Source organism: Cupressus sempervirens, chromosome 7 (assembly GCF_028749045.1).
Source record: "Cupressus sempervirens isolate cs-2001-9-10 chromosome 7, ASM2874904v1, whole genome shotgun sequence".
Lineage (NCBI taxonomy): Eukaryota > Viridiplantae > Streptophyta > Pinopsida > Cupressales > Cupressaceae > Cupressus > Cupressus sempervirens.
In genome coordinates, this window is record NC_143124.1 from 139,176,002 (window position 1) to 139,199,736 (window position 23,735).

The window sequence follows — 23,735 nt, forward strand, 5'->3', positions numbered from 1 at the left end:
TTTGGTTTCTTGATTATTTTTCAAGAGATGCAAAAATTTTCCCTCTTTTTGTGGCTAGTTATCATCATTAGAGATATCATGTATCTATATTGGCTAGTTTTTCCACTCCAGCAAGAGCAGGTCTATGGAGAGTTTGATTGCAGAGACATCTTTTTTTTAAGACACTTTGACTACAAATATTCAAGTAAGCATTACTTTTGTTTTCCCCTTAATTCAAGGTTTCAATTCCCTCTTGTATGTTTGGTTTTATATCAAATTCTAGTCTTGTCCTATCATAACAAACCACTGGATGTCATCAAAACCTTGTTTCAAAATCCACCAGATAGTTTCAAAAGCACCAGAGTCTTCACCTTTGCTACAATAGTTCCCTCTTGTATGTTTGGTTTTATATCAATTTCTAGTCTTGGCCTATCATGAAAAACCACTAGATGTCATCAAACACTTGTTTCAGAATCCCCCAGATAGTTTCAAAAGCACCAAAGGTTTCACCTTTGCTACCGTAGTTTTGTTCATCTTGTAGACAAACCTGAGATTTCTTTGCAGTTGACCACTAATAGGATATTTCAAATTGATCATTCTTTTTTTTTCTTGGAAAAATAAAAGGAATTATTTTCTCAAAATATCAAATAAGAAAATATTGTGCCTAAAAAAAGATCAGATACCCATCTACAAATTCTAGATGGAAACTCAAGTGAAATTGCACTGGCTCCTAGTGTACTAGAAATTGTAATTATTTTAGCAAAATAGTTTTATTATAAGGAAACAAAAAAGTGGTCCAAATTGCCAAAAAACAATGTCTAAATAAGTTGTCATCACCATCATAATATTTGCCTTTATCTTAGCCATACTTCTTTTCAAGAAGAATTAATTAAGGCTGGTCATATCCAACCAAGACTCCAACACCAACAATAGCTTGCAAGATGTTTACACCAACACCCTTGGATAGAGGTCACTTGACACCTTTCTTCTTCAAAATCTATTGAAAAGCATCCAAAGGACTTTTTTATTTCACCACCTCACCAGATGTCATCATCATGCTTCTATGTACAATGTTAATAGGATATGAAGCAAAAGAAACACCAGTTGTAATACCCCAACCAAGAAGAAAAATTCCAAGGAAGTTATTTTGAAGATCCCAAACCAAAACAACTGGCTTTAGGGAATCATACATTTCAAAGTATAGACCACAGTACACAATAATCTCCACACATGAGATGTTGAATCCATGGTATACATCAACAAGTCCATTGAATTGTCTCTCTCCACCTTTCTATGCAACCATTAGCCAGCCTTGTTTGAGCATAGTCCAAAGAATAAACAAAAAGAAGAGATGATGCACTAGCTACGGCACTAGAAGAAATATTTCTAGCAAATTATTTCTAGTAGCCATCCTTATCTTTCTTAAAATCTAACATGTTCTTAAAGTAATCCTTCAAGGAAAATTTGAGCACTGAGTGGGGAAGTAGTGAATGACATTAGCAGTATTTCATCTCCATAAAGGAATGATACCTTCATCCTTGAATATTGTTTGATTACAAAAATCTCCAATGCCTTTGTATGGCTCAAAGAAATGACTAGACTTCCACATTTCATCCTAATTCTTAATCAATAGCTTGACTCATTCAATGGTGGTAGCTACCATTTTGGATACAACAGTAGAGACATGCATTAAAAAAATCAATCATGAAACCTTTCACACCTTTCTCTGAAGGTGTTGAAACATAAATGGGTGAAAGCTTTGGAGTTGCCACAGTTAGATTTCTCCCTTTAGATGTATGGAAAAGTGCACTATGTGAACAATCATAACCCTGCAAAGGGGTTGATAGCTATCTCTCAAGACAGAGTAAGGGATTTTGGCTAACCTACTAGTTTGGTGAAGGTCTTGAACCAAGGAATGTTTGACTAGATAACTTTTGCACAAGTGATAAAAACTGGTCCACTCTGACATTGTGACCCTAAAAAATATAAAAAAATTGATTTAATTTTTTTTTTATTGATTGCAGTATGGTTTTCACAGAAGTAAGATGCTAGCCTCAAAATAGATGAGTGGAAATTTTGAAAAATCTAGGAGATTGTAATAACTTTTATAAGTCTCAATACTCACACATACAATTTCCTAACCTATTAAAGAGTTTGAAAGATTATGATGTCTTCAAACTTTGATGCATGTTCAAATATACTATTTAGAAAAGAACAACGAAAATTTTGTAAAATACAAGAGGACTGCAATCATGTTTACAAGTCTCTCAACATCACTCTAAAATTTCCACACCTGTTAAGAGTTTGACAAATTATAATACCAAAACTGTTGATTCATGTTCAAATATACTATTTGCAAAATAGATAGATTCATTTGACAGTCAGGACAATCATATCATCAAACAAGGTGCATGCATAAACAATGTAGATGCAAAAATAGCTAGAGAAAAGAGAATGATTTTGCTTGCATGTAGAAGACACCTAGACACTTGGAGTGGACTCTAAGGTATCCACTTGTACAACAGTGCAGTGGGTTTTAGTTGGAGCATATTTTTCCATATGGTCTTTCCTATATTGCTAAGGCTTGCCTATATGCATAGCGGTATTTTTGGCCATGACTGGGTGCATTTCAGACTAGTCTTTCCTTACAAAGTTTCTGTATTTTTTGGTCTCCCTTGATTGGATAAAAGTAAATCCCTAAATCTAAGTTTCCTTCAATGGATTCAGATCTATCGTATTGGGTATTGTCCTCATCATATTTTTGATCTCCTTATGAAGATAATGATTTATCTAGAGCCTGGTTTAAGATGGAGCACAAACAAGGTTATAGAGAATATACTTAATGTACATAGAGTTTGGACATTTATGCAATGCTAACCTTGTGCCACTACCCTTTTTTTATGATCCATAGCTTCTGAATCTCTTTAAAAGAAATTAAAATTGCAATTTGTTTGGATTGGAATATTTTTTTCCTATATTATGTTTCAATTTTCCTACGTAGTTTGACAATTCATCATGCCTCTGAGATTTAAATGTGCCTTCACAAGAAAGACAATTCTATTTCTATCTCAAAGATGGTCATCAATTAATGCATCAATTAATGCATCAAATGGTGAAGAGAATGATCTATCCAATCATTCACAAGCATTGATGGAAAGGCTCTTAAATGGGCTGCTCTTTAAAAACTCCCTACTTATGATAGTCTCAGGAAGAGCATTCTTAGTGAAGTTGCTGCAACTAAAATTTCAAATAAAAGAATGTTGATTTCATAACACTTTTCATTGAAATGTAGAGGACATCCATTCATAGAGTGCTGCAGGTCGCTAAATTCAATAGTAAGTGCTTTCTTCCCAATTTTAGAGAAAGAGTAGAGAAGTAAAATTAAAACTCAAATCTTTTTTCAATAATGACATTCAAAATAGAGAAGGGTAATAATAATAAAAATGGGTGCAATTATAGTGGGAGTTGAGTTGCCAAGTATAGAGGTTTGGTTCAATCACTAAACTATTTTCTTCTTGGTCCACCTAGATCTAGAAAAACTACACTACTAACAGCTTTGGCTAGAAGACCTGATCACTGTCTCAAGGTAGCTTGAAGCTCTACTTGTTTTATAGTGCATTGAGACTCTATTTGTTATTTAGAGAATCTCTGCTCGTTCATACCTATTCAAATGTTTCCATACATTTTTTGTCTTCATTTGGTCCCATATTAACACTAAGCTGATGTTGGTGATGACAACAACTTATCTTTTTATCTGTTTCTCATAGAGATAACAATCGTATTATTTTCTACAGATGCTAGAACTGTGACATGAAATGGACACTTGTTAATAGAGTTTGCACCTCAAAGAACATCTACTTACATTAGCCTGGGAGATCTACACAATGTGGAAATGACTACAAGGGAAACACTAGATTTCTCTAGACAATGTCAAGGATTCAAGTCAAGGTATGGTGGGTTTTTGTGCATGCATTGTGTTTCTCTCAATCTTGTAAGAATATTCCATACTAATTTTTTTTTTTTGTGCATACCTATTGGAAGAAGTTTTGAGACATGAGAAGGAAGTAGGCATCAAACCAGATCCATTTATAAATGTCTTTATGAAGGAAAGTACTTCTCCCAGAGCATTGGCTTTATTAAATTTTGCTGAGTGAATTGTTTTCTTTATGGTTTCAGCCACTTATTGCACATTGAAAGTTGCACAATGGCTACAAGAAACAACAATTGAAGGCCAGAAGACTAGCTTTGTAATGGACTATCTATTGAGGGTTTGTCTTCAAAAATTCTATATCAAGAGGTACAAATTCTTCCTATGTTTTGAATTTTAGATTATTCATCTAGTTAACCAGACCCTTATGTGTTGTAGCTTTGGGGACTAAATATTTGTGCTAACACAATGATATGAAATCAAATTTTTTTCTTTGATTTTTATGAAATTTGGAAAGAAACCTTTTAAAAAGAAATTGATTTTGGATAATTGATGCAGGAGCATCTAGAGGTATAAGGGCAATCCTGTGTCACCCAAAAAAAATGTACTTAGACTTAGTTTCTATTTCATGTTTTTTCATTTTTGGATACCCATTTGGGTCAAATAAAGGTTTCAACTCTCACAGTTCCACTATCAGTGTTCTAGGATAGAGTATTTGAACACCTTGGGATATGTGTAAATGCCAAAAACATAGGAGTATGTAATTAAGCCATCATTTTGGTGAAACAGGAGGTGTAAATTAGCCAGATGAATGTAATTGTAAATTAGAGCATTCCAAAAAAAGAATAAGGTCAAAAGGCCCCATGGTTTGAAAGTTATCGCAATTTTTTGGGTTTTGGAGACCTCCTAAGAATGCTTCAAAGTCAAGTTAGGGGCATTAAATGATCTTGAAAAGGGTCAAGAAATGGAGGATGAGAAAAGTTGGTCCATAGGGCTATCGAGCACTTTGAGAGCTTTCCAAAAATGTAAATGGTTCATCAATCGGAGCTACAGTTCAAAAGTTATGCCTCTCGAAAGTTTGGTTACAGTTTCAAGATTCTTCTAGATTTGCGTCAACTTCTAACGTAGCATCTAGAGCCTTCTATTTGGTCGGTGGATGCCAAATAGTACTTTTTAGACTATATTCCTAGTCCTTAACCCTTCGGGGTCTATTTAAGGATATTTTTGGCATTGTAAAAGGTAGTTCGGAGTGGAGTTTGAGAGGAGGTACTAAAAGGAGAAATTATCTCTAGATTTATGCTATTGTAAGCCCATAGGGTATGTTTTGAAGTCTATTTTCTTTGTACTAAATGTACTAGTTTATTTTCATAGTTAATACAATTTTCCCTTTTCCTGTTGTGTCCATTTTGTGCTTGGGTAGTGTCCCCATCAAGTGGTACCAGTGCTGGTTTTCCTGAGTGTATAGACACAACGTCGACTGTGAGACAGTTTTCACTAGGACTATGTAGTTGTGGGTTCAAGTTAGAAGATGCCTCCATGAAGAGAGTCTGGTAGAAGGGCTAGAGCTATTAATCCTAAGGGGGTTAGAGCCCTCCAAAGGCAAGTACAAGCATTGTAGGAGGAGCTCCGTAGAGGAACAAATGTTGTCATAGGTGACGAAAGTGAGGATGACAATGAAGAAGAACAAATTGGACACGAAGGAGAATTTGATGGGGAATTTTTGAATCAGGTAGAGGAAAGGATTTTTAGGGCCATTACTAAGTTTGGGAAAAGAACTACAGTTGAAGTGGGTGTATTTTTAGGAAATCTGAAACTAGATGAGTTGATCGATTGGATCAATGAACTGGAAGAATACTTTGAGTATGAGGATATTAGGGACCCAGATAGGGTTAAGTTTGCAAAGGCCAAACTGAAAGGCCATGCAAAAATCTGGTGGCAAGATGTCCAATTAGAAAGAAATAGAAGAGGAAAGGAGAAGATCACAAGGTGGGATCGCATGGTGGACAAATTGAAGAAGCAATTCATTCCTATGGACTACGAGCTTGATTTGTTTAAGAAGATGCATGGGTTAAAGCAAGCAGGAAGATTAGTCCAAGAATATACAAAGGAGTTTTACCAACTCTTGATTAGAGCAGGGCATGCAGAAGCAAATAAGGAGAAGGTTGCTCGTTATATCAGTGGGTTGCGACCTAGCATCCAGGAGGAATTAAGTCTAGTAAGAATGACTAGCATTGAAGAGGCATACCAATTTGCCCTACAAGTTGAAGAGAAGCTGAATAAAAGGTTTGAAGGGAGACAAAGAGGGCATGGTCAAGGAGGAAGGGGAAGCGGTAGGTCATCTAGAGGCCGAAATGAAACCCAAAAGAAAAATGAAGATGTGGGTACTAGCAGGAACCAGAGGAATGAGGGTTTCAACCACTCTCGTGATCAAGACTTTGGAAATTAGTGAAGAAGAGGTAGAGGACATGGCCAAGGAAGAGGTGGCTTCTATGGTACCTATTTCCATTGCAATGAAGAAGGTCATCGTGCCTTTGAATGCCCTCAATGATAAGGAAGGAAAAATAGGAGAGCTGAGGGACAAGCTAGGGTTGCTCATGTGGATGAGGATGTATAATCATCACATTCAGAGGATGCAAAAAGAGGAGAGACCTTGGTAAATGAAAAGGTCCTACTAAATGGTGAGATTTAACCAGGACAAAGGAGGAGTTTGTCCCATACCAGATGCAAGTGTGAGGATAAATGTTGTGACATGATCATTGATGGTGGTAGCATAGATAACTTGGTATCAGAGGAGATGGTCTCTAAGCTAAAGCTCAAGAGGGAGAGAAATCCCCACCCCTATTGGATTTCTTGGGTGAAAGATGATCATAAGGTCCTGGTAAGTGAACAATGTTTAGTGAAATTCAAAATTGGGAGTTACCATGATGAAGTTCTCTGTGATTTTATTCCAATGGATGTTTGCCATCTATTGTTGGGTAGACCATGGCAGTTTGATAGGCATGTAGTACATGATGGTCATGCAAACACATACTCTCTAAAAAAGGATGGAGTTCACCACAAATTGAAGCCCATGAAAAAGGAAGGCAAAAAGGTATGTAGTAGTGCTATGATTTTTCTTGTTGATGGAAGGAAGTTTTTAGATGGCATGAAACATCAGCGTATGTGCTATGCTTTGATTCCTAGGAAAGATAAAGAAGGTAGTAGTGAAATACCACTTGAAGTTTCAAATTTATTAGCTAAGTTTGGAGATATTATCTCTGATAATGTTCCATAAGGATTGCCACCAGTAAGAAAAATCAATCATTAGATAGATTTAATCCTAGGAGCTAGTTTGCCTAACAAGGCTGCTCACAGGATGACTCCTACTGAAATTGAGGAGCTAAACAGATAGGTTCAGGAGCTCTTGAGGAAGGGCTTGATTTGGGAGAGCTTGAGTCCATGTGCAGTACCTACAGTACTCACACCAAAGAAGGATGGAGAGTGAAGAATGTGTACAGACTCTCAAGCTATAAATAGGATAACCATCAAGTATCGATTTCCTTTACCAAGAATGGATAATCTTATGAACCGCTTGAGTGGAGCTCAGTACTTCACAAAGATAGATCTCAAGAGTGGTTATCACCAAATATGGATTTGAGAAGGAGATGAGTGGAAAATAGCTTTCAAGACCAAGGAGGGTCTTTATGAGTGGTTAGTCATGCCCTTTGGATTGATGAACGCCCCAAGCACTTTCATGCGGCTTATGAATGAGCTACTTAAGAAATTCTTGAGAAAATTTGTTATTGTTTATTTGGATGATATTTTAATTTTCAGCAAGACTTTGGAAGAATATTTATTGCATATTCATAGTGTCCTTGAAAGGTGAAGGGAAGAGAAACTGTTAATTAATCTGAAGAAGTAAATCTTTGCAAAAAGGGAGTTAGTCTATTTGGAGTTTGTTATATCACCTGAAGGTCTCAAAATGGATCCAGAGAAGGTAAAAGCCATCTTGGAATGGCCTACTCCAAGGTCTACTACTGAGGTAAGATCATTTCATGGTCTAGTTAGTTTTTACAGGAAGTTCATAAAGAATTTTAGTGGCATATGTGCACCCCTAACTGACACAATAAGAGGGGATAGAAAAGAGTTCAAATGGACTGCAACAGCTGTCAGAAGTTTGGAATTGCTGAAGAAGAAGGTGACAGAACAACCTGTGTTGGCACTTCCAAATTTTAGAAAGGTGTTCCAGGTGGATTGTGATGCTAGTGGCAGTGCTATTGGGGCTGTATTAAGCCAAGAAGGTAAGCCTATTGCATATTTTAGTGAAAAATTTAATGATGCAAAGAAGAAGTATTCTATTTATGATCAAGAGTTCTATGTAATAGTTTTGGCCTTAAAGAAATGGAGGCATTATTTATGGCCAAAGGAATTTTTTTTGTATACTGATCATCAAGCATTACAGTACCTAAATAGCCAAGGTAAATTGAATTAGAGGCATATGAAGTGGGTAGAGTTCTTGCAGAACTATACATTTTTGTTGAAGCATAGAAGTGGAAAATCTAATAGGGTTGCAAATGCACTAAGCAGGAGACAATTGTTGCTTGCAGTAATGTAGGTTGAAGTAGTTGGGTTTGATGAACTCAAGAATCTGTACCTTGAAGATCCTGATTTTGCTGAAGCATGGAAAGCTTGTAAAGAGCCTGTTGCTATAGACAGAATTAAGTGGTTGGACTATTTGATTCAGGATGGTATGTTATTCAAGGGCAGTCAATTATGTATTCCAAGGAGTTCCATGAGGGAAAATCTAATTAAGGAGAAACACAATGGAGGGATGGTAGGACATTTTGGTCAAGATAAAACCATTGCCATTCTTAGAGAACATTATTTTTGGCCTCAAATTTCATAGGATGTGAAGAAGTTTGTACAGAGTTGTTAGATTTGTCAAGTTACCAAGGGATTTAGTCACAATATTGGACTATATCAGCCATTGCCTATTCCATCAAAGCCATGGGAGGACATAATTATGGATTTTGTTCTTGGATTGCCGAGGAAACAAAGGGGTAATGACTCAGTATTTGTGGTGGTTGATAGGTTCTCCAAAATGGCACATTTCATTCCATGCCACACAACTCATGATACTGTCCATATTGCAGACTTGTTTTTCACAGAGGTGGTAAGACTACATGGTCTTCCAAGGAGTATAGTTTCTAACAAAGATACTAAATTTGTAGGCTATTTCTAGAGGACATTGTGGAAAAAGTTGAGAACAAACTTGAAATTCAGTTCCACACATCACTTGCAGACTGACGGCCAAACAAAAGTGGTAAATAGAAGTCTGGGCAATTTGTTGAGATGTTTAGTTGGGGATAAGCCCAAGGGATGGGATTTGATTCTACCATAGGAAAAGTTTGCTTACAATAACTCTGTAAATAGGAATACTGGAAAATCATCATTCCAAATTGTATATGGAAGTAGCCCAAGGACTGCACCAGAATTGAGGAAGATAGAGCAAGGGGAGAGGACAAGTGCTGAAGCTGAAGAATTTTTTGAACATATCAAGCATCTACATGAGGAGGTTTAGCCACACATTACCAAGATGAATCAAGAGTATAAAGCTAGGGCTGATTAAAGGAGAAGACATAAGGAATTCCAAGTAGGGGATCTAGTCATGGTACACTTAAGAAAAGAAAGATTTCTAGTCGGTACTTACAACAAGCTAAAAATGAAGAAATTTGGCCCCTGCAAAATTTTGAAGAAACATGACTCAGGAAATGCATATGAGGTGGAGTTACCAAATGGAATTCACATTTCTCCTATTTTCAACATTGCAGACTTGACAGAGTATCATGATGATGGTACAGAAGAGGAGCTGATGTTAGAGCCATGTCCAATTCCTACTTCTAAGAAGGAGGCGATAGAAGACATTTTGGATCATCGTGTGGGTACGAGTACCAGAAATAGGCAGTATGAAGAGTATTTGGTCAAGTGGAAAGGACGGCCGATAGAGGACTCAACTTGGATTTCAGCAGTTGAGGTTTCCTATTTGGGATTTCCTCTACCATTCATAAAGTAACAGGGTCACTTTTCAATCTACCCTGGGTGTCTGATGCAGGAGCATCCAGAGGTATAAGGGCAATCCTGTGTCACCCAAAAAAAAATACTTAGACTTAGTTTCTATTTCATGTGTTTTCATTTCAGGATACCCATTTGGGTCAAATAAAGGTTCCAACTCTCATAGTTCCACTATCAGTGTTCTAGGATAGAGTATTTGAGCACCTTGGGATACATGTAAATGCCAAAAAAATAGGAGTATGTAATTGAGCCATCATTTTGGTGAACTAGGAGGTGTAAATTGGCTAGATGAATGTAATTGTAATTTAGAGCATTCCAAAAAAAGAATCAGGTCAAAAGGGCCCACAGTTTGAAAGTTATAGCAATTTTTTCAAGTTTTGGAGACCTCCTAAGAATGCTTCAAAGTCAGCTTAGGGGCATTAAATGACCTCAAAAAGGGCTGAAAAATGGGGGATGAGTAAAGCTAGTCCATAGGGCTATAGAGTTCTTCGAGAGCTTTTCATTAAATGTAAACGGTTCATCAATCGGAGCTACGGTTCAAAAGTTATGCCTCCTGGAAGTTCAGTTACCATTTTTGGATTCTTCTAGATTTGCGTCGACTTCTAACACAGCTTTTGGAGCCTTCTATTTGGTCGATGGATGCCAACTTGCACTTTCTAGAATGTATTCCTAGTCCTTAACCCTTCGGGGTCTATTTAAGGACATTTTTGGCATTGTAAAAGGCAGTTCGGAGTGGAGTTTGAGAGGAGGTACTAAAAGGAGAAATTATCTCCAGATTTATGCTATTGTAAGCCCATAGGGCATGTTTTGAAGTCTATTTTCTCTATATTGAATGTACTAGTTTATTTTCACAGTTAATACAATTTCCCTTTTCCTGTTGTGTCCATTCTGTGCTTGGGTAGTGTCCCCATCAATAATATTGTGACAACTTCCAAATGATTCATTATGCTGAAATCAATTTTTTTCCCCAAATTTACTTTTTAAAATTAATTCTAATGTGGAATAGATGAGTTAGCAAAAAGGCTTGTAAATCATAAAACAATCATACTTCGGGCAAAAGTACAATAGCTTATTTCATTCATTTTGATGAAACTAATTCTAAATAGTATAAATTATTATCTCTTCACACTAGTTTGATTAGTGGTTATTCACAAGCCTACATATTGCTGAAATTATTGTGCTACGATACATTATATCACCTCTACCAAATTTTGTAGAATTTATACTGACTAATTTCTCAAAGTTGAATATCATGGCTTTATACCAAGTACTTCATTTAATTTATCAAAGCCATCAATTTTTTATATATTAGCCTATTCAATCTGAATACATACTTCTTTTGAAGTGAGAGACTTCTATTTAAAATCAAACTATAGATGTTTAAACAATGCGAGAAGCAAACATTATAAAGCATTTACTATTTTCAATCCAGAAACATAAAATGTTTTGTCTAGTGGTTTGAGATATCCAAATCAACAATCTGGTTTTTGATTTCATATGTGATTTAGTATTAGAAGTTTAGATGTTTTGTAATTAAAAAAATTTCATGTAATTTTAGTGTTTTTTAAGAATGTTTAATTGAGTTACAATTAAAACATTCTAAATACAATTCTATTTGAAAATTAGAAACTATAGATTAAAAAATATTAATTTAGGATGAAATAACCAGAAAAAGTTAAGTAGTTTCATAGTTGAGTTTTTAATTATATAATTAAAACATCTTTGTAAAAATAAAAACTATAAAAAAATATAATAAAAATATGAGTTTTAGTTTTTTAAATATCACATTTTTACATAATAATTTAGTTATTTAGTAACTAATTTTGAAACTTAATAGGAAGAACAACACCACTTAATATATAATTTTAAAAAGCTATAATATATTCTTGTCTTAATAATTAAAAATGAATGAATGAAAAATATAATAAAAGAAGAAGTTTACCTATGTAACAACATAATTGAAAATATTTAATTAGAAAGAGTGGCTTTTCATTTTTTTTTAGTACATAAATAATTATTTAGAATATCTATTGTATGATTTAGATAGAATTACAAAATAAATAGAAATATTATATGATAGTAGATCTAATGTTGTGAAGACAAATTTGTTACTTTTTTGCATTATTCTTTAAAGGGTACTAGCTCAATGGAAGAGCACTTGCTTTATAAGTAGGAGGAAGGTGGTTCAATTCCATCGTGCCCTAATATGAATAAATTAATGATTAAATAAACTACCAAATACTACCAAATATAATACCTTATATACTACCCAAAAAAACTACCAAATCAACTACTAAATATACTTCCAAATCAACTACCAAATATACTACCATATATACTACCCAAAAAACTATCAAATAAATTACCAAAATTACCAAATAAACTACCATATAACCTATCAAGTAAAAACAAAAAGTGACTAAATCAATGACCGAATTAATGATTGAAATAGTTTAGTCATAAATTTGGTTGGGAGATAAATGTCTGGCAATAAACTACCATTGGTCACGTAATCAAAATTAGTCACATATCTACAATTTTTAGTAGTTTATTTAGTAATATATTGTTGTTTTTGTACTAGTGTAAATTCTATCAATTAGTAGACTCAATAGTGTACCATGTATTACTGTTGATATGGGCTTGCTGAGTTGTAGATGCAACTATTGGAAATATTATGATAGGCTAAGTTACTGAGAGGGGAGGGGTGAATTAGTAACTAATAAAACTTAATCCTTAATTAGAAATTAATCCTTCATGTGTATTCTGATCTAATTACATGCTTGAGAAATTGAAAACACTCAAGCATACATAACACTTTTGACACACAATTTTGGTGACTCAAAAACCTTCCAAATAGAAAGTAAAACTAGGGTGGGGATGATATCCACAAGCTTTAGTACTGCACTATAAAGTTGGCTTGTTAAGGCTTACAATGATCACTTCTGATCATCTACCTTGTTAGGAGCAATAAGTACTGCTAGGTCTACCTTGCAAAAAGATTTACAAACACACAATGAAGTATGCATTCAGTATAGAGATTTACATAAGATTATTAAGTCTACCTTGTAAAAGGATTTGACTGATCCACCTATTCGGATGAAATAGTAGTTGATCTCTAATCTACAACTTGGTTTGCTAAATGAGATTCCTTTGAGTCTAGTAATCACCTTACTGTGATAGATAAATATTTGCTGCTCCTTATATTGATATAGCCTTTGTAATTCGCTCCTTTTCTTTTTTCTACTTATTACATTACTTCTAGATCATACATTAGACATGATACAATATGTTGCATATATACCAATCTAATTTACAAATTAAAAATTTGACTACAATATAATTTTACACAAAAAAACCACAAAGTCAACCCAACTATAGGAACTCACATTCTAAAGATTGGCTTGATGAGGTTTTGATGCTCAACATCCACTACCGATACTCAAAATCATCATGCACTTGATAGATGTAGAAACTTGGTTGATACTAATCACTTCCAAGTAGTCTTGAACTTGGTTTGCATAGGTGACTAAGTGAATATTGTGAAACTTGGCATATATACTGAATCACTCGATTCATGCTGCATAGCTTGGTTAATGCTATCACTATGAGCTTGGTATAAGCTGAGTCACTTGGTTAACACTAAGTAACTCAGTTAACACTAGACTCACATCACATTAACTGCAAACTTCGTAAGCACTGTACAACTTAGTTTGCACTGATAAACTCAACATACACTAAGATTCTTGGTTTATACTACTAATCAACACCTTGGTAGTAACTACTTAGCACAAACTAAATACTATCCCTTGGACTTGGTAGCAACTATAGAACTTGATAGGTGCTAAAATACTTGGTTAACACTATTAACTATACCATGTGCTTGGTATATACTTACAATTTGAATAAGTATATTTCACTAATAAAAAATATGACTATAATGTCAACAATCTCCCTCTTTGGCATTCGTGACAAAAACACTTATTAGTCAAAACTAAATTCAAAATGTTTAAGAACATCTTTTATCCATCACCTTATGTTTTTGACTCAACAAAGTATACTATTTTTGAGATTTTTCAAAATTGGTTTTGTAAGAGATGTACCTCTGAGTATCTGTACATGAATAATATTATAATGCTCCCCCATACATAATATATAGTATACTATATATCTTTTCACCTTTGATATATACATTTTCTCTTCTTTTATGTACATCTTCTCCCCTTTACACAATATACATTTTCTCTATAATATATATCTTCTCCCCTTTTTTGACATTAATGCCAAAGATGTATGTTATATATATTATATAGTAATGCCAAATTGTGACAAGAAATTTGAATGTACCTTAAAAAATAATGTCAATGTCTTGTCTCAATTCTCTTGCAACATCTTGCATGTGTGTAATGTAATTTACACTTCTGTTGACATCTCTATCATATGGTTTGTAATGGAGAAGTTTTTGTCATGGATGAACATTTACCATGTGCAATGTGTTTCTACAATGCATATATGTTTGGGAGAATCATGCCCTATATATCTATCAATGTAGCTCTTATTCTTGCCTCTTCTCTCAGTGATTCTACTTGCATATTAGTTGGGAATCTAATTTTTTTGTAATGGGCAAACCTGTAGCTCTAGTCAAGTTTCAATTACTATGCACTTGCCTTCAAATCTTCATCAATCTTTGATATTTTATCTTTTATTTCCTTATTGAAATTTGAGATATCATAGAGTTTATTGAATAGTGAACAGACATTGTTGCAAGAGGTCTCGAGTGAGCCTAGAATAGTGAATGATTCTTCTTGATGGATAGCAATTTGTTGAGCAATGAGTTCCAAAAATTTATTCTCAAACTTCTTCTCAAATCTCTGCAACAATTTCTCTTGTCCATTGAAATAATCATTGGATTTTTGGACTACCTCTATTAACTAGTTCAAAATTGTTTGAGAAGTATCGACCTTTATATTTAATGCCATTGGAAGGATATTCCTTGCATCATCTATTATTCATAATTCCTTGTTCCTTTCTTATCTAAGCCTCTACCACTTAGCTTTCTTCTAAAGAATTTCTCCAAAAATGTGCATCTGGTCAAGATTGAGATTTGATATGTCTCAATTTGGAATTACAATCTCCTCATCAAGATCCATGTCTTCTTCCTTCTCTTTTCCTTTACCCAAAAAATTTGTACTCAGTTAAGACTTGGTCTCAACTATCTTTGTACTTATTAATTGCATGTCAAGAATGGATACAATTGTAGAAAAAGTAGGACTAGATATAGATACTACACTTATTACTAAAATAACTATAGTAGAAATACCTATGTTTATCAAAATAGATGTAGAGGGAAGTGATAGCTACTTAGTAGATAAAGTGCTTTTCACTTCAGTAAATGAAGTACTAACCTAGATGGGTGCAAAGATTGATTGAGTGCTTGTGTTTTTAGTGTTTGTTACAATCAATCTTGATAAAGCTTTCTCTAGGCTTGATTTTTTCAGTGCTTTGCTTAGAGAATGAGGAAGTGAGGCTATGACTGCTACAACAATTTTCACTGGGTTAGTCTCCTTAGTATCTTGTACATTTGGTAAATCTTTCTTGGTAGCTTCATGTCCCTGATCCTCTTCTTCATCATCTACATTGTCATAATGAGTAACTTCTTCATTATCAATTTTCTCATCTTTTTCTTGTTTATCATCACCTTCATCCCTATCACTTATATTGAAAAAAAAAACCCTTTTCTTTTGAAGAACATAAATTCTCTTCCATGTGTTTGTAGCATTCCTTACCACAAGTTCAATGCCATTAAACAATAAAAGACAAGTGTTGAATCTCAAAGTAAGCTTTTCTTCATTTTTCTTTAGAGATTCCTTTACCTCCTTGTAATTGAAACTCAACATGAGTTGCCTCAAAGTCTACTCATATATCTCTATTGAATTTTTCATGGCATTCTCCCATCTTGGCTTGATCTTCTCCATTAGATCACTTGGAAGCTGCTAAGTAAGCTGGTCTAGGGAATACTTTCATTTACCCATTTTAGACATTAACACATCTTCTATTTTCCTTTGCTCTTCTATAGTCCTAGTTTCATACTTTAGTGCTTTGAAATTTGGTATGCATGATCCTAATTCAATATCTTTTAGCATTTCCTAAAAAGTAGGTGGAGGCCTCTTAAAGATTACATCTCCTCCTTTATCTGCTTTATTCCTAGATGATTTTCTTGTAAATATAGTAGTAGATGTCTTGGTAGGCTTGGTAATAATTACCTCACCTTTATTCTTTAGTGACTCTTCATCCTCTAATTTCTCTTCATCTTCTACTTCTTCATCCTCAATATCATCTCCTTTGCCTTCATTCGACAAAAAAGTGGAATTGGTTTTTAGTTTGGCAATTCTCTTCTTTACTTTGTTGATTGCTTGAGGGAGTTTGATTTCAAGTTCTATTCTATCCTTTACCTCATAATAAGTGCCAAAGTATGTAGCTTTAGGGTCAACATGCTCATTAATAAATACCTTAATAATGTCCTTGGTTTCATTTATGTTTACCTCATAACCAATATGTTATACCCATATTGTCCTCGATCTAACTTCCTGAATATATAGTTTGTCACTATCAACCATGAAACAAACATCATCTTTGTAATCATCAACTAGTTTCTTGGGAATCCTAAATTTTTTATTCATCTTCTCTTTGAATGAATCAAAGTAAATGTCCATAATACTTACATAGTTCTCTCCCATTTCAGCTATATACTCATCAATCTAATAAAGAATAGATACATCTTTCCTTGAAACTACTTTACCTTTAGATGGGAAGAAATTTTGTACATAGAAAAATAGACAAGTCAAAAATGAACTAAACTTACAAGGATTGTTTTTGGAAGTTCTTATATTCTCCATGTTCTTTTTGAACTAGTTCAACATCAACTCGGCAAGGCCAAGTTGTAGGTTATTCTTGACCACTTAGTATGCTAAATCCACTGCTTCACATGACACATTGTTCAGTCTGCTCAAGCTATAAATCTTGTGAGTGATGACATGTATCCCAAGCTTGAGTTCCATGTTAGTAATACAACTAATCTACATTCCCATTCCATCCCACTTAGTAAGGGTTTTCTTCTCCAGTTCAAGCTAACTTAGGGTTTTGGTCATTTTTTCTTTTGTCAACATGGGAAGATCAATGATCATCTTATTAGTTATCAAAATGGGTTGTTCCAACCATAGCTAACCATTGTGCACATGAATGAGAATATATATTATCCATTTTATTTGAAAATTCTGTGGCATATGTGGAATGTGAGTTAAACCTTTAGTTTCAAGATGTTGATGTTCTAGTTTCAACCCACCACTAACACATAATTCTTTCAATGATTTATCCATCTTCAATATTCCAATATCTTGAATAGCACATTTAACATGTCAATGGATATCATTTATTAATAGTACCTTTAGTGGAATTTATGACTGAGCTCTGCTCAGATCTAGGGTTTCTGCAACTGTAGGACTTAGCTTAAAATCTAGTGCCTTCCATTCCATACCTCAAAATAACATGTTTGGATCTTTCTTAGATTTGCTACTAGTGGATTCCATCTTTGATTAGTAGGATTTGAGAGAATACAAAAATATTTAACAAAAATTCACTCAAATCACTTGAATGCTCTAAATATTGCCTTGCATAGATAGCTCTCAAAAATTTGCAGTGAGAAATGACTTCAATTTCTCCCTTTTTCATCAAATTTTACCTTAAATTCCTAGTATGATTAATCACTCAAATGATAGAGTATCATCCACTTCACTTGCATTGAATTCTTAATAGAATCTTCCATGACTTGGTAACCACACAACAAATATAATAGCCCTTGAACTTGCTCGACAGGGTCTTACAACCTAACCTCACTTGGTAAGTTCTGCAACCTAACCATACTCGATAATTATTTGCATCTTTTACTTTGTGATCCCTTTGCATCTTAAATGTTTATTTGGATCTTTCATTCTCTTAACCAGAACTGATGTGAGATATCTTCAAAATCCTAGTTCTAGTTCTCCTATGAGAGATCTAGTGGAAATGGTGGAGTCACCCAATTCTTCAGTGACATTATCATCATTGCTTAAACTTGTATTCTCTGAGGATTTTGGAACCCATTGTTGTCTCATCTTCTTTTTGATTTTATCAACTTTTTCCTTCTCTTCATCTTCAATTCTTCCAGTATTCATATAGTTCTTGGCAAGATGGCCAAGTTTTGTAGAAATGAAACATCTTCTGGTAGTGTCTCTTGTCTTCATGTGATGTTTTACACAATTCATTCCAATGTGTCCAAATTCTCCACAATCTAACATCTGCACCAAGTGTTATAGTCCCAACCAAATATAGCTTTCACAATTTTTTCTATTGGGTTCAATATCTTAGTTTTGTATTCTAAGGATTTGTGCCCATGCTTCTTACATTTATGACACTTGCCTTCAAACTTGGGTTTCTCTTTGCATTCATTTTCCCTATGACCATGTTGATTGCAATTGTAGCACTTTCCATTGAATTTACCTTTCCCATTGCTCCAATATTTATTTGATGGATGACAAATCTTAGCATAGTGACTGCAAGTAGGTTTTTGATTCTTTTGAGCTCCTTGCTTGGATGATTCACCTTCTTCTATATATCCAATTCCTACTTTTCTCTTTTTTTTATAATGGCTTTTCCCATTCAATTGATTCATGTATTCTTGATATTTCATAATCCTCTCATTGGTTTTCCTTTCGCTATTTAGATCATTTTGCAATCTTTCATTCTCTTATCTTAGATTCATGAATTTTTGATTTGCACTGGTGAGCTAAGTAATGAAGTTTGTCTGCTAAAGGGATAGGTACTAAATTTCATTATTCTTTCCTTGTAACTCTTCTTTTATTTTGTTTTTCTCTTCCATGACTTCACACAATCTTACTGACTGAATTTCTTGCTCTCTTCTTAGTTTTCTTACTTCTTCTTGAAGAGTACTATTCTTTTCAAATAGTTCTTTGATTGCTTCATCAGCTTCATCTGAATTTCTTGAATGGATGTCTTCAATTCTTTCAATGTAGAGTTGCTCATTCATCTAAATTGAAAGATATTTTCTTCTTTTTAGTGATTAAGAGAGTTTCTCTTTTTCTTTCTTGATTTATCCAATAGCTAATTCCAAATCTAGCTTCTCATTGTCAATAGCCTTGTCAAGTCTGAATACCTCCATAGCCTTTGATCTTTGCTCAAGTTGTTAAACTTTTCTTTGAGAACCACAAAGCTCTGATACCAATTGTTGGAAATATTATGATAGGCTAAGTTACTGAGAGGGGAGGGGTGAATCAGTAATCAATAAAACTTAATCCTTAATTAGCAATTAATCCTTCATGTATATTCTAATATACTTGCATCCATGAGAAATTGAAAATATTAAAGAATACACAACACTTTTGACACACAAGTTTGGTGACCCAAAAACCTTCCAAATAGAAAGTATGATGTACAGAGATCCCCTTAATACCATATACTCATAATAGAAACATAAAAACAACATAAAATTTAGGAACAAAATATGGACTTCTTATTTGCACTACAAATATGAAATTACAAAATTCAATAGTGCAATATGCTAACCCACATGGGTGCCTTCAATACAATAATTTACAAGACAAGTTGTGAAATATCACCTAGAGCTATCCTAGACAATGTTTGGGCCTTTCTTAAATAGGAAATTTTATGCCACCGAAGAAGTTTCTAGATACTCAAACTTAATACCTAGGGCCGACAAACCTAACAATACACATAGAGTTAGCCAAATACATTTTGGAGAAATTATTTTAGAAATTTTGGTAGCCTAACTTTTGAAGGCCATAACTCACAAATTGTTGCTCTGCTTGCTATTATAACCACTTTTCAAAAATACCAACTCCTAATCTATAGACTCAAAACCATGCTAGTGCCCTTTTGTCGAGTTTTAGGACCTCATTTGGGTACTCTAAGGCCTCCAATGGTGAGCTGGAAGATTTTTCAACAAATTTTTTCATTGAAAATCCACAATAACTTCTTTGATACTAGTACTTGAGCAATGAGATTTTTATGGTAGGCTTACAACTCTAAAATGAACCTTCCTATAGAAAATGAGAAAATTCCAAGCTTGTATGAAAAACTTACTAAAAATAGTAATTTCCCATAAATAGTAACCACCCTATCTACTAGTCCATATTAAAATAGAAAAGATTGAAAATAAAATATTTTTGGGTGATGCAAGGTTCCCTTGCACCTAGGCTACTCCTGCATTAGAGACCTAGGTTAATTTCAAAAGTGACCTTGTCACGTCTCAGCTGTTCAAAGAAAACCAAGATGGTTAACCTCCTCCTTTGCTAGCGAAGATGTATCCTCAACTAGTCTCACTTTCCAATTGACCAAATATTCCTCATAAGTTTTGTTTTTGGTACTTTTTCTAACACAACTATCTAGTATCTCCTCAATCTACTTTGTAGCTGAACTAGCTATTGGAATGTTCCATTGCGTTTCTAATGTCATCTCCATCACCTCCTTCATAACACTCTGTCAAATCTAAAATATTAAATAGTAGTGAAATATTCAATTCAATAGGTGACTCCACTTCATACACATTGCTAGAATCATGCATTTTCACTATCTTGCACAGTCCAAACTTCTTCATCTTTAACTTATTTTATGTACCCACTAGAAATTTTCCTTTCTCAAATGAACCATGAATTCATCTCCAATATGAAATTCCTTATATGTCCTTTTCACATCTTCCTTAGCTGTATACTGTGTATTCATCTTTATAATGTGCTTCATCATCTCCTCATGGATGTTCTTCAAATGTTCAACAAAATCTTCTGCTTTAGTAATACTTATCTCTCCTTTAATCAATTGCCTTAGTTCAAAAGCATTTTCGAGACTACTCCCATAAACAATCTGGAATGGTGATTTACTAGTACTCCTATTGATAAAATTATTATATGAAAATTCCCCCTATGGTAAAATCATATCCCATCCTTTTGGTTTATCTCCAACCAAGCATCTCAATAAATTTCTCAAACTGTGATTCACAACTTTTGTCTATCCATCAGTCTATGGATGATGTGATGAACTAAACTTCAAATTTGTCTTCAACTTCTTCCATAATGTACACTAGAAATACCCAATAAATTTGGTATCTCGATCTTAAACTATACTCTTTGGCAGACCATATAATCTCACCACTTCTCTGAAAAACAACTCTGTTACATGAATGGCATCACTACTCTTCTTGCAAGGAATAAAATGTGTCATCTTTGAAAACCTGTCAACCACCACAAAAATAGAATCATGCCTACCTTGTTTCCTTGGTTATCCAAAAACAAAATCCATGCCAATATCCTCCCATGACTTCTTTGGTATAGGTAATGACTGATACAACCTTGTATTCTTCTTCACTCCTTTTGCTATTTGACATACTCTACAACTTTGTACAAAATTCATCACACCTTGCCACAACTATGGCTAGTAGTAATTTTCAGTAACTAAAGCTGTGGTTTTATCTCAATCAAAATGTCCAACCAATCCTCTATTATGCTTCTCCTTGATGAGATTCTCTCTCATTAAAATTCTAGGAATGTACAACTAGCTTCCATTGAACAACATATTGTCTTGGATCATGAAATCCAACCATTGTGTCCTATCAAGTTTAACAGGTTCTGTACAAGCCTTCAATGCTTCACCAAAATCATGATCATCTAGAGACAATGTACAAAGTTCTTTGAACCCAACCACCTCTATCTGCATTTTTGTTAGAAAAAGTTGTCTTCTACTAAGAGAATCTACAACTTTGTTAGACTTCCCACTCTTATGTTTCTAAAAAAATGTATAATTCTATAAAAACTCAACCAACTTTAAATTCCTTTGGTTCAATTTTACTTTACTATTCAAATATTGCAAAGCTTGATGATTAGCATACAAGAAAAACTCATTAGGAAGAAGATAGTGTGTCCACCTCTTCAATGCTTGAACTATAGCATAAAATTCCTAGTCATAAATAGAATATTTCCTTTTTGCATCATTCAACTTCTCACTAAAATAAGCAATAGGTCTACCTTCCTAGCTCAAAACAACTCCTATTATAGTACCACTAGCATTACAGTCTACTTGAAGCACCTTGTTAAAAACAAGAATTGCTAAAATAGGTTGCTTAGTAACTTTTTGTTTCAATAGATTAAAACTCTTATCTACTCCTATAGTCCACTTAAACTCTTTCCTATTTCCTCTCATTGTTTTAGTCAAGGGTCCACAGATACTACTAAAACTTCTTATGAACTTTCTATAAAATGTAGCCAGTCCATGAATATATCTTACCTCTGTCACACTCCTTGGAGTAGGCCATTCAAGGATAGCCTTCACTTTCTTTGGGTCCATTTTCAGACTTTCTCTTGAGACTACAAATCCTAGGTGGACCAACTCTTTCTTTACAAAACTATGCTTCTTTAGGTTTATTAGCAACTTTCCTTCCCTCAACTTATCAAACACCTTATGAATATCAAACAAATGCTCCTCTAATGTCTTACTAAAGATCAATATATCATCTAGGTAAATAATGAAAAACTTACCCAGAAACTTCTTCAGTACCTCATTCATGAGCCTCATGAAAGTGCATGGTGCATTAGTTAGCCCAAAAGGCATGACTAACCACTTATATTTTCCTTCCCTTGTCTTTAAAGTAGTCTTCCACTCATCACCTTCTCTAATACAAATTTGATGGTACCCATTCTTTAGATTTATCTTTGTGAAATACTTAGCTCCACAGAAATAGTCCATAATATCATCCATCCTTGTCAATGTAAATCTATACTATATTGTGATCTTATTGATACAATGAGAATTTGTGCACATCCTCCATTCTCCATTCTTCTTTGGTGCTAATATTGCTGGTACAACACATGGACTCAAATTCTCTTGAATCAACCCCTTCTACAACAACTCATGACCTTTCTTGTTCAACTCTTCACTTTTGGCTAGTGTCATTCTATGCACTATCTTGTTTAGAAAACTAGCTCCTAAAACCAAATCCATTTGGTGATTGATCTTCCTCATTGGGGGTAATCCATCAAGTACATTATCTGAATCAATATCAAAATACTCTTCTAACATATTTGCAACTTCTATAGGTACCTCTCCTACTTCTTCTTTACTATCTTTAGGAGTTATAACAAAACACATATGCTCATGTTTCATATATTTAAGAAACTCTTTTCCATCTATAAAACATATTTTGGTGGCACCACATACCTTTTCTTCTTTATCCTTCAATGGGTTCAACTTATGTTTCACTCCATCCTTAGTTAGAGTGTAGGTATTTTCTTGCCAATTGTGTATAGCATGCTTGTCAAACTATCATGACCTACCCAAAAACATATGACATATGTCCATAGGTATGATATCACATAGTACCTCATCCTAGTAGCTTCCAATCTTGAACTTCACTGAACACTGCTCATTGACCATGACCTTGCGGTCATCTTGAACCCAAGAAATATGGTATGGATGCAAGTATTTTTGCCTCTTTAGTTTCAACTTGTTGACCAACATTTTTGACACCAGATTGTTAGAACTTCCACCATCAATGATCACATCACAACACTTATCTTCACATCTGCACCTTGTACAAAACAAGCTCCTTCTTTCCTCAGGTTCATTCTCACCACTTAGTAGGACTCTTTAGTTAACTAGGACTTCTCCTCTTTCAACATCTTTAGAATGTTAGGATCTGACATCTTCATCAACATGTACA

General features: G+C 34.2%; 1 pseudogene; it reads right to left on the reverse strand.

Annotated features, from left to right (window-relative positions):
• Window positions 1-838: 838 nt before the first annotated feature.
• On the reverse strand, window positions 839-1,642 carry LOC149545901 (ADP/ATP translocase 3, mitochondrial pseudogene; annotated as a pseudogene).
• Window positions 1,643-23,735: the final 22,093 nt, after the last annotated feature.